Here is an 11,792-nt window from a genome sequence, read left to right on the forward strand (position 1 = left end):
ATATATATATATATATATATATATATATATATATATATATATATACACACACGCACACACACATATATACATACATACATAGAAATATACATCTCTGCTGTTTTGTGTTAGTTTCTTGCTTATTTTTGTAAATTCTAGTTTCCTCAGGAAAACAGAATCATATTGGGAAAGCTTTAATTATAGCAAGCAAGAGGAGAGCAAATAGCAATCAGAACTGCCCTCATCAGCAGATGCTGCCATCTCCTCTGATCCAGGGTGCCCCTCCTCTTCCTCAGTCAGTCAACTGTCCTCATCCCTCTGTGCTCTGCAGGCCTGGCCTCAGAGCTTCCAGGGTCTAGCTTCCAGGGGCTATGCCCCACCAAAGCATTTTAATAAAAACCATTCCTGAAATGTCCCCTTCGCAGTTGTTAGCGGGTCAGGCAGAAGAAATTCTATCCACATCAGCTTCTTGGGTTTATTTAACTCATTTCTCCCAGAAGCTTCTTCCTCTGAGTTAGGTGCAAGACTAACTTCGCACTTAACCCTTCATAGTCCAGATTAAGTTGTCACCAGTCACAAATAGCTGACCTGATTTATTTGACAGGAAATAAGATACCATAGGTTCAACCTCTTCTCATGCCCCCTACTCACCTCTTCTCTTCAGGCTGCTCCTCCCTTTGCCTGATGTCACATTTCCACTCTGTTTTCTAGCTTTATAAAAATACCTTTTGGGGGCTGGGGGTATAGCTCAGAGAGCACATGCTTATATGTGAAGCCCTGGGTCCAAAAAAATAGAATAAACAGAACCTTTTCTTTCTTTTGCAGAATTTAAATAAAAACCAATCAATCAATAAACCAAGTGCTGCTTATGAGCTTTAACATAACAAGAAAAGGTTATCACTAGCTGCAGGGTACCCAGATAGCTGTTATAACAGAAGAAAACACACATGGAATGGGAGAAAGGGAGCTAGAGAGAACAACAGACAAATGAGACAGTCACAGAAAAGCAGCTCCCAGACAGCAAGCATGAGATTGAACAAAGTGCAGAGGAGACATGGACATGGCTGAGAAAGATGGATGGAGACAGTGACAGGCAGAACTGGACTATGGGGTGGAGAGACAGGGAGTGGGAAAGGAGACTGAGAAGGACAGCCACAGAGTGGGCAGAGATGTAGGAGAAGGAAGCGGCTGGAAGCTAATGCACAGTGAAACATGTCCCCCTGGAGACAGATAATTTTTCCAGCCATACATAATGAACACGTGCCTCTCTCTGTGTTGCCCCTATGCTGTCACAGTCACTTACATTCCACAAGGATCTCTTCATGTCTATACCACTTATGCAAGGTTGGAAAGAAGGTTTGAGCTCTCTCATGGCTCCCTTCTCAACCCAGCCAGGTCAAAGGCAGAAAAATAGAAAGCTCTCTCATAAGGCAACAGGGTAAATGAGGTAGGATCAAATATTTGGTGCCTTTGAACATTTTATTTTTAGGTTAACTAAGGGGTTTCTCTCCTTATTTCTATACAGGCCCACAGGTCAGGGCCAAGGTGGTTCAAGATGGAAGGGGGAGCCATAAAGGTAGGAAGAGTAATAGCGTGGGCTTTAGGTAAGAAGGGAAACAAGTGAGTCCAAGCAGAAGTGTGTGTAGTCCATAAGGGACCAAGGTAGAGGGGATGCTTTTGAAAATATGGTAGCTCTTTGTGTGTGGGAGTGTGTGTGTGTGTGTGTGTGTGTGTGTGTGTGTGTTAGTGGAGATTGAACCCAAGAACACTACTACTGAGCTACATCCCCAAATCTTTTTATTGTTTGAGACGGTTTTACTAAGTTGCCCAGGCTGACCTTGAACTTGTGATCCTCCTTCCTCAGCTTCTTAATCACTGGATTACAGGTGTGTGCCACTGCCTGGCTTTGGCTTTTATTTTTTTAGTGATCCCAGCTGGGCACATGCCTGTAATCCCAGCAGCTCAGAGGCTGAGGCAGGAGGATTGTGAGTTCAAAGCCCCCAGCCTCAGAAACTCAGTGAGGCCCTAAATAACTTAGCAAGCAAGCCCCTGTCTCTGAATAAAATATTAAAAAGGGCTGGGGATGTGGCTTGGTGTTATTGCCTCTGGGTTCAATCTCTCTGGTACCAAAAAAAAAAAAAAGAAAGAAAAAAGAAAACACTTCCCAGCTGTTTATACAATTTCTTTTGTACTTAATAATCAGTCAAATTCAGAATATTTTTCCTTAAAAATTGAATCTGCCCACTCTGAGGACACATTCTCAGCTGGTTGTAGAATTTCCTTGCACTGTTTTAAAATGCTCTCAGGTGTATTAATGAATGACAGTCAGAAATAGCTTTCTGGCCTCACTCTAGGGCAAGTTACGTTTCACTGTTCAGAGGCCCCTTTGGGATCTCAAGAATAAAAACAGCTTACAATAAAAGATCTGCTGGATTCAAAGCCATATAAGCAAGCAGCTTCTCCTTAATCAACAAGTCATATGTAAGGTCTAACATTTGAAATCTCAATTTTTTTAGAGTTGAAAATTGTAAATTTTTAGGTGAAACAGACGCATTTTCTTCCTATTCTCATTGCTTTAGCACAAAGTGCTTTACTTAAACTTTCTTTTCAAAGATTCCCCCATAATCATAGAGGGGGAAAGAAACTTAAAAATAAATGACTCTTCCAACTTAGACCTTTATAGAAACAGACTCATAATTTAAAATATATCCCAGATTTAAAAGAACAAATAAAAAATATAAAGATATATCCCAGGAGACTATAGGGGGATATGAAAATTCCATTGATCATCAGAGTAAAGGCTCTGTCTTTCATGGACTTAGAACAACACAGTGAAAAGGTTAACATCAAGATAGAGTGGGGGGCTGGAGATGTGGCTCCAGCGGTAGCGCGCTCGCCTGGCATGCGTGTGGCCCGGGTTCGAGCCTCAGCACCATATACAAACAAAGATGTTGTGTCCGCCGAGAACTAAAAATAAATAAATAATACTCCATTGTGTATAAATGCCACATTTAAAACAAACAAACAAACAAATAAAAAGGGCTGGGGAATGTAACTTAGTGGTAAAGTACCCTTGGGTCCAATCCCCAGTACCAATAAGAGAGAGAGAATGTGAGAAGTCCCAAGTGTATTTGTATCAAAAGTTAATAATTGGATTGGGGGTATAGCTCAGTTGGTAGAATGCTTGCCTTGGATACACAAGGCCCTGGGTTCAATCCCTAGCACTGGAAAAAAACAAAAAGTTAATAGATCCTGGTGATCTTAAAGCCAGGGTTTGTTTTTTTTTTTTTTTTTGTGGTGCTGGGAATTGAACCTAGGGCTTTGTGCATTTGAGGCAAGTATGTCCCCAGCCCCTTGGCCAAGAAAATATCCAGGCATGGTGACACACACCTGTAATCCCAGCTACTCAGGAGGCTGAGGCAGGAGGATTGCAAGTTCAAGGCTAGGTAGGTAATTTAGCAAAACCCTGTCTGAAAATAAATTATAAAGGGCTGGGGATGTAGTTCAGTGGTAGAGCACTTGCCTATAGCATGCACAAGGCCCTAGGTTTGATCCCCAGCATAGCTACATAAATAAAAATTTAAAATGATTAAGTGGAAAACATATACAAAGAAATACAGGGCTGGGGACATAGCTCAGTGCTGGAGTGCTTGCTTGCTTAGCATGCATGAGACCCTGCGTATAATTCCCAGCACAATGAAAACAAAAACACAGAAAGTCTATAACACTAAGAACATAAAAACTGCCTGGCATGTGTGAAACCCTGGGTTCAATCCCCAGCACCAAAAAACAAAACAAAAACCCATAAATGCTAGTTAGTACCTCATTTTCAGATAAAAGACAAAGCTATTGCCTAGCTTGAACAAACTAAGGGAAAAAAAAAAAACAATGAAGGCAAGCATATGGCCTAACTGATGGTCAGTGCCAAAATGTGTGTGGGGAGGTGCTGGATAAACTGGCTTGGAATAAACTCAGTTCAGTTTCTTTTAAATTGGTAATGCCAATAACCTTCCTGTTTAATATTGATACAATCAAATTATCTAATATCTAAGCCATATTTGATTTCCCTGAATTATGCTAGTAATGACTATTATAACTTTTTTGACTCATTTCACACTTTGCATTTACTTTCCATATTTCCTCATTGTTCTTTAATTTACAACAGTCCTTTCTTAACAGGCACGGTGGCACACACCTGTAATCCCAGCGACTAAGGGAGGACGATTGCAAGTTTGAGGCCAGCCTGAACAATTTAGTGATACCGTCTCTCAAAATAAAAAGGGCTGAATGTAACTCAATGTTAGAGCTCCCCTAGGTTTAATCCCCAGTAAATAAATAAAGTAAAATTCTAGGTGAAGCCTGACCTGGTGGTGCACCCCTGTAATCACAGTGACTCAGGAGGTTGAGGCAGGAAGACTGCAAATTTGAGGTCAGCCTGGGAAATTTAGTAAAGCTGTCTCAACAGAAAAAATAAAAAGGATTGCAATGTAGCTGAATAATATAGCACCCCTAGTTTCAATAATCCTCCGATAATCATCATCATCTAGGTATAAGCAACTGGTATTTTGCAAGAAGTAAAGGGATGCCATTTTAGCTTCTTGAGAATATGATCTTTGCCAAATAGGAAAAACTGGGGGCTCAGGCTGTAAAAATATACCCAAAGACTTATTTCTTTAACCTAAACGTTGTCACACATGGGAAGGTACATTGAAAGGTGAGGGTGTTAACCAATAGGCATGACCCAGAGATATTCCACCTGGAATCCAGGAGCTAGGGCCTGATATTAATCCTAGGTTAGAACGATTCTGCTAACAAGTTAGTTTACCAAGTTTGGCCAAGTGTCAGAGCTCTTTCTCTGGATTTTTATGTTGGTGACTGGGCCTTGTTTCACTGGGAAAAAGAGATGGGAAAGGGTGAAAGGCCGGTGAGAAAGTGAAAGGAAGCGGGCGGAGGCGGGGAGGGCGGGAGGAACTTCCAGGCTGTGGGATCGGGCTGCAGGGGTCGCGGGTCGCGCGGCCGGCGTGGGCCCCCGGGGCCGGTGCCTCGGGCGCGGCGCGTGTGCTCGCGGGCGGGGCGCCCTTCAGTCGCCGGCGGCCAATCCGGGCGGGCGTCCGGGGAGGGGCGGGGCTTGCCGGCTTGGGCTCCGCGAGTCCTCCTTTTTGCACACACACGAATACAAAGAGCCATACGACCTTCGGGTATCCTTTTTCCATTTTTTTTCCTCCTTAATCTTGTGTGTGTTTTCAAAATTTTTAAAAATAGAGATCTGTGGCAGTGTTGGGGTGAGGAAACTGTTGCTAAGAGGAATTTGCTCTTTTCCCCATTTCTTTTTCTCTCTCTTCCTCTTTCTTTTTCCTGGTCAAGGTTTTAAATATACCAAGAAGTTGAGAACAGAATGGCCGTGTGCAACTGTTTCTAGCCAAATTTACTGAGTTTTTTTTTTTCTTCTTTTTGCTATCACATTTTAAGAACTGGTAAATTTTTGTGGTTAAGGGATTTTAAAATTTAGCCGCTTGGGAAGTACAGATTTCTTTTTTACTGCGGGGTGTAGGGATAATGTAAATTTCTGCCACGGGCAACATCGAAGGAAGCAGAGATTTGAGGCTCCCTCACAAAAGCCTTCTAGCGTGCGTTTTACACATCTTCCCCAGAACCAAAACCAGGTGGCTTAGATGTGGCAATTGTCTGAGTCCAATAGGTTAAAAATATTGGGATATTATAATTGGGTTACTCATTTCCCTGGAGAGAGGGGAAATACCTTCTTACCGTGTGTCTTGCACACACAATTTCACAAGGACATTTCTCTGTGTGTGTGTGTATGTGTGTATGTGTTTCTTAAAGCATAATTTTGTAAAAAAATTATCTTGGGGTTTATTCTTTGTGTATATGTACAATATGTGTATATGTGCCATATCAGATTTTCAAAAGTGATTCTTTTTATGTGTTCCACGTAAACCCTAGGATGTGAATTTTTTTTTCTGTTGTATTCCCAAATATGATCAAAACAGGATTTCATGTGCAAACTAGAGCTTAGAAGAAACCCTATGCTTATCATACTTAGGCACTTTCATTCTATGTGCATTTACTGTATTTTTCTGCTCCTGTTTTAAAGGATCAGATTAGTGAAAAATAATTATCAGGAAGTATATAGTTCATGTGGCAAATGAGGGGAGGCAATTTATTGAATCTGTGGTTCAAAGCTACCTTTAGTGACTGTTTTGCCTAAGTGGTTTTGCTTTTTATTGTCTCACGTTCTTAAATGTACAGCTGTGTATATTTTGGCCTTTATGTGTGGTTTGGTTGATGTGTTCAGAAGGGAAATTCTCTCTTGGCTTTTTGACAAAATGGTCGTTTATTGGTTGGGATTTGTTTGAAAAGCTCCACAGCTGGCAAAGTATCAGAAAAAAAATCCAGGCAGGTCCAATTCTGGGGCCAAAAGGAAGCAAAAACAAGTGATAGAAGAAACAAGAAATGCATTTTTGGTTATAATGTTGCATTTTTAGAATTAAAATCTCTCTCCCTAAGAGACTCAGAAAAATGAATGAGAAAACAACAGTCTCAGAGCAGAGCATCCTTGCTATAGGAGTATATGTATGGTCACTTCATTCTTATAAGACCAGTCTCCCTTATTAGGAAGAAGTCATATAGAAAATACCTACAACAAATTTATATTTGTATATTGGATTGAAAGCATAGGAAGTATATGGGTGATCAGGGAGAAACTGGAATGTCACTAGCAGCAACCAGGAGATAGAAGGATCCACTACAGGGTTCAAAACCTCTGTATGATGATAATCATACCTATCCATTCCTCAGCTAGTGTCCTACTGGATTTCAAACGACATTTAAGACACTTAAGTGACAACTGCAATAAACTTACTTGCCAAGGTCTTGAATTTATTATAATGAAAATGACCCTGATGAGCTCTCTTGTGTTTTTTTTTTTGTTGTTGTTGTTGTTGTTGTTGTTTGTTTGTTTGTTTTTGTTTTTACCTGTACCAAGTATATTTTTATTCACAAAAACTGCAAGTCAGATCATTGCTTAATAAATACTGGCTCTAATGTGGATCATTCCACAAGCCTAGACCTGGATTTTTTTTTTTTTTTTAGTCTAATCTGACTCTGGTGACCTTTGTAATCATAGCAGTGACAGGATTGTTAATGGGGTTTTGCCTTAAGTCTCCCACATCACTGCACATTATTATGTACACGATTTAGCTTCCCAGAAAAGGGAGAGTGGTACACAGCCACTTCCTAGGTATTCAATGTCTACATCTTGGAATGTAGCTCGTTCATATTCCATGTCCTCACTATGAGTTTCTAAGGGGAGAATCCTTTCTGCGAATATTTCGTTGGCTTGGCTTTCTTACCAAGGCAAAGTAAAGCTAAACTCAGTTGATTCGGCTTGGGAATCCTAGGGTCCCCTAGAGATTAAAACTTCTTTTAACTAATAAGAACTGCCACTTTGCAAGCGTTATGTAGAAAAATCTGTAACCAAGGCCTTCAGTAACTAAAACCAGCCACCACCAAGCATATAAAACTGATTTGTGGCCACTGTACTTATAATCGTGTACACAGCTTTGTGAGCAGCGGAGGACAGAAATAAGTAAACAAAAAAAAAAAAAAAAAGGAGCTAAAGATGGCGTCTGGTGGCCTTGAAAACGCTTCGCAGTCGTGTTCCTCCCTGATGAGGCCCCCTCCCCTCCCTAGCTCGTGGAGTGACTGGGAATAGCCGCCAATGGCGTTCTTGGCCCTACACCCCTGTCTTCCCTCCGCCAATCACTGGGAACCAGAGGACAAGCGGGCGGTTCCTCGCCGCGTGCGTGCGCTGGCCAGGTACACGGGCGGGTGCTGTTGACTCCTTGGCATTCCGCGCACGCCGCGGCCTTTCTGAGTCAGCGGATGCGGTAACGCGGGACACCCGCTTATGTGGCACCCCGTCTGTATTTTTGCGGCGAGCGCATCCCCTAGCCCAAGTCCTCAGAGCTTTGGTGACTACCAAAGTAGTTGACCCAGCGTAGTCCCCGACCTCCCTACGGGCACGGGGCTGTCCGCTGTGGGTCCCTGAATGACCCTTTACCCCGGATTGCCAGGGGACAGTGGCGGGTCCCCTGCAGCCTAGCGAGTAGGGTCGGATTTCTGCTCCCATCGTCACTGCGCTCACCCTGTCTGTAACTGAATCACACTGTCTCGTCGGGGTGTTTCTACTGTCCCTTGTGCCCACTTTGTCATCTTTGTCTAATATTTAATCAACTAACATTTACTGAGGGCTTGATGGGCACACGAAAAAATTTCTAGGAGCTAGGTTCCCATTTCAGAAATGCAGTGAAAGTCTTTTACATCAGACACATTTATACGAAAACCTGAATTTTTAATCTTACCACCAAATGTAAAAGAGGACTTTGCTGTGCTGGGTTTAAACCTCTTTCCATGCTATATTAGTAAACTTGTAATTTTTGGATTATTTGGATTTATTTTGTTTAAGATCCTGTTCTGCCCTCTGGGTCTACAATTCTTTTTTTACACTTAATAATGAGGTCTTAGATTTTTTCGCACCTCATTAGACAGGTCATTCTTTTAAAACGTAGGAAAATTGTATCCTGTCGTATCTGCTTACCTGCTCTTGTGTGATCAAGAGCTCATTTCTGATACGAATAGGTTTTGAGAGAATCTTCTAACAGGTGAGCCATTTTCCACCTTGAAGTGGAGGAGCAGGGCTGACCAGCAGACCAGGAGCTTTAAGTGGCCATTTTCCTTTTTTATTTCTCAAAATGAAGATTATGATATGAATTGCTGTGCTTTCAGTAATCACATTTAAGAAAGTCCATTTCTTGCCTGACCCTGAGTGAGTCAAAGGCCCATTATGAGAACATATATCATCTGAGGGATACCATATCACACACATTCTATTAAATAGTAAGAAAACTTTTGTTTTTCATAGTTTGGAGGTGAACTCAATCATGCAGAAAATTCAAACTCAGATGGAGAGAAAGCAAGCCAGGGAATTGCCAAGATTTTGATATATTTAGTCCTAACAAAAATACATGTGACTAGAGAGGAAAGGGATACTTAAGATTATGGACAGTTTCACCCTAAACTATCTCTAAAGGAGATGAGTTTTCTTTCTTTTTTATCTAAATATTTGTGAAGTAGAAGTATATTGATAAATACATTTTATAGGCTCATTTCACATGTATGAATTAGACCAATACTGAAATCAACCCCAAATACATACATTTTATACAAACCTTGGTTTGACAACTGGGGTTTTGTGTTGGCAACTCATAAGATTGACAATCTTAACATCCAATTCTAAAAGTTGATAGCATTTTACAAAACGCATGTGTATTGCTTTATGGTGGTCTTAGTTTATTTTCTCTCTCTCTCTTTCTCTTTTTTTAAGTATCCAAATACTTAACCCCTGAGCTACATCCCTAGCTCTTTTTATTTTTTATTTTGAGTCTTGCTAAATTGCTGAGAATCTCACAAAGTTATTCAGGCTGGCTTCAAATTTGTGATTCTTCTGCAAACAGCCTCCCAATTTTTTTTTTTTTTTTTTATTGTTGTTGTTGTTGTGAGGATTGAACCCGGGGCCTTGTGCATGCAAGGTAAGCACTCTACTAACTAATCTATATCCCCAGCCCTCAGCCTCCCAAATTTCTGGGACTTTAGGGTACACCACCATTCCTGGCTATCTTTACTTTCTTGAACAAAATGTGACCTTTAACTTTATTTTGTTTTGTAAAAAATTTTTGTGGTACTGGGAATTGAACCAGGGGAACTTTACCTCCAAGTTATCCTCAGCCATTTATTGATTGATCAATTGATTGATTGATTAATATATACAGATATACATTCATACATGCTGGGGATGAACCCAGGGGTACGTTACCACTGATCTACATCCCCCATCCCTTTTTATTTTTTTATTTGTATTTTGAGACAGGGTGTCACTAAGTTACTTAGGGTCTCTATAAATTACTGAAGCTGGCCTCAAATTTGCAATCGTCTTGCTTCAGCCTGCCAAATTGCCAGGATTATAGGTGTGTGCCACCACACCCATGGAACCCTTGATTTTGAAATAAATTATTGAGTGAGGAGTATATCTCAGTGGGAGATTGCTTCCCAAGGCCTTGGGCTGCCATATGTGTGAGGTGGAAGCAGGAGGATCCCATTTTTTGTTGTTTTGGTTTTGGTTTTGTTTCCAGGGATTGAACCTAGGGGCACTTAACCATTGAGCCATATTCCCAGCCCTTCTAATATTTTAGAGACAGGGTTGGACTAAGTTGCTTAGGGCCTCGCTAAATTGCTGAGGCTGGCTTTGAATTTGAGATCCTCCTGCCTCAGCCTCCCAAGCTGCTGAGGCTGGCTATGCCTGGAGCAGGAAGATCCCTTGAGCCCAGGAATTCAAGGCCAGCTTGGACAGCATAGCAAGACCCCATCTCTAAATGAAATGAAATAAATTATCTAGTGGTCTGAAATGGCAAAATTTGATGATATTAATATTTAATAATTGATATAAACATAATTTATCAGTATTAACCATTGCTTTGCCAGACATTCCATGGATTGCTTCATGTATTAGTAAATTAAATAGATATATGTTTTGAGGATTAGGGGGTAGAACTCAATGTTAAAGCATTTACCCAACATGCTTGAGGCCCTGGATTGTATCCCTAGCACAGGACAAAAAAAAAAAAAAAGTTTATATATTTTTAGAGTAAAATAAAGATAATCAGAATAAGGTATAGGTGTGTAAATAATGTTGGCAGGGTTAAATGGGCTATTATAGAAAAAAAGTAGTTACATTATGTTAGGGTCTGTAAACAAATCGGGATGGCGCCTGGCATTTTGCCAGAGGGAGTGGTTTGTGAGGTGGCCAGTGAGCCATTAAGTATGGAGATTCCTTATTGGTTGACTGCTGTATCTAGTTTATGTTAATTAAGATAAGCTGTGTGGAATATATATATACCCCTCCTGTCCTACAATAAATGGCTCCCACTCCTGCTGTATCAATGTACACAAGTTGTTGGTCACCCCCCCCACCCCCGTTATTTTGCTGCAGCCGGACTGCGGCAACATTAGGTGTAGGATGTTAGAAATGATGAATTTAACAAATTTTAACAGATAATGCAGTAGAGGTGGGCATAGTGTTCATGCCTATAATCCCAGTGCCTCCTGCCTGTAATCCCAGTGGCTCATAAGGCTGAGGCAGAAGGATCACAAACTCAAGGCCAGCTTCAGCAATTTAGTGAGGCCCTAAACAACTTAGTGAGACCCTGTCTCAAAATAAAATATAAAAAGAGCCGGGAATGTAGTTCAGTGGCAAAGCATCCTAGGGTTCAATACTCAGTACCAGACAAACAAAAAAATGCAGTAGTGTCTGTGTTAAAGTTCCATTATCAATTTGAATTTTGATATTATGAAGAAGTGTTGTCCACTGAAAAACAAGATGTTGCCATTATTTGAAATTTGCATGTTAAATACCCATCTCAGACCTTCTTCTCATTTTTATTTTTCAGTTCTAGTTGTTTTCAGGACATTATGCTGAAAGATGTTGCCATCAGTTGAAATGTAGCATGTTAAATACTCATCTTTTCTAACATAATGGTGCCTCACCTCAACTGCCTTATTTCTTTATTCTTATGTGGTGCTGAGGATCGAACCCAGGGCCTCGCATGTGCTAGGCGAGCGCTCTACCACTGAACTACAGCCCCAGTCCTCAACTGCCTTATTTTTGTTATTCTGTCCATAGTGCCATCCTGTATGTGGCACTCAGGCTTACAATCTTTTTTTTTTTTTTTTTTTTATTA

At 40.9% G+C, this 11,792-nt stretch overlaps 1 protein-coding gene across 5 annotated transcripts in view; it reads left to right on the top strand.

The window, feature by feature from the left end:
* The first annotated feature begins 5,071 nt into the window (after window positions 1-5,071).
* CUNH14orf93 (chromosome unknown C14orf93 homolog) overlaps window positions 5,072-11,792 on the top strand; it is a 24,202-nt gene continuing 17,481 nt past the window's right edge. Inside the window, exon 1 of one of the 5 annotated variants that reach the window (XM_048798831.1) lies at window positions 5,072-5,177. The gene's annotated coding sequence lies outside the window, so the exon portion shown is untranslated. Of the gene's footprint in view, window positions 5,178-5,237; window positions 5,262-9,520; window positions 9,588-11,792 lie in introns of those variants that run through there. The other 4 variants (XM_015492759.2, XM_015492751.2, XM_048798832.1 and 1 more) reach the window with 4 other exon arrangements.

The sequence above is a fragment of the Marmota marmota genome, unplaced genomic scaffold (genome assembly GCF_001458135.2).
Source record: "Marmota marmota marmota unplaced genomic scaffold, marMar, whole genome shotgun sequence".
Classification (NCBI taxonomy): domain Eukaryota; kingdom Metazoa; phylum Chordata; class Mammalia; order Rodentia; family Sciuridae; genus Marmota; species Marmota marmota.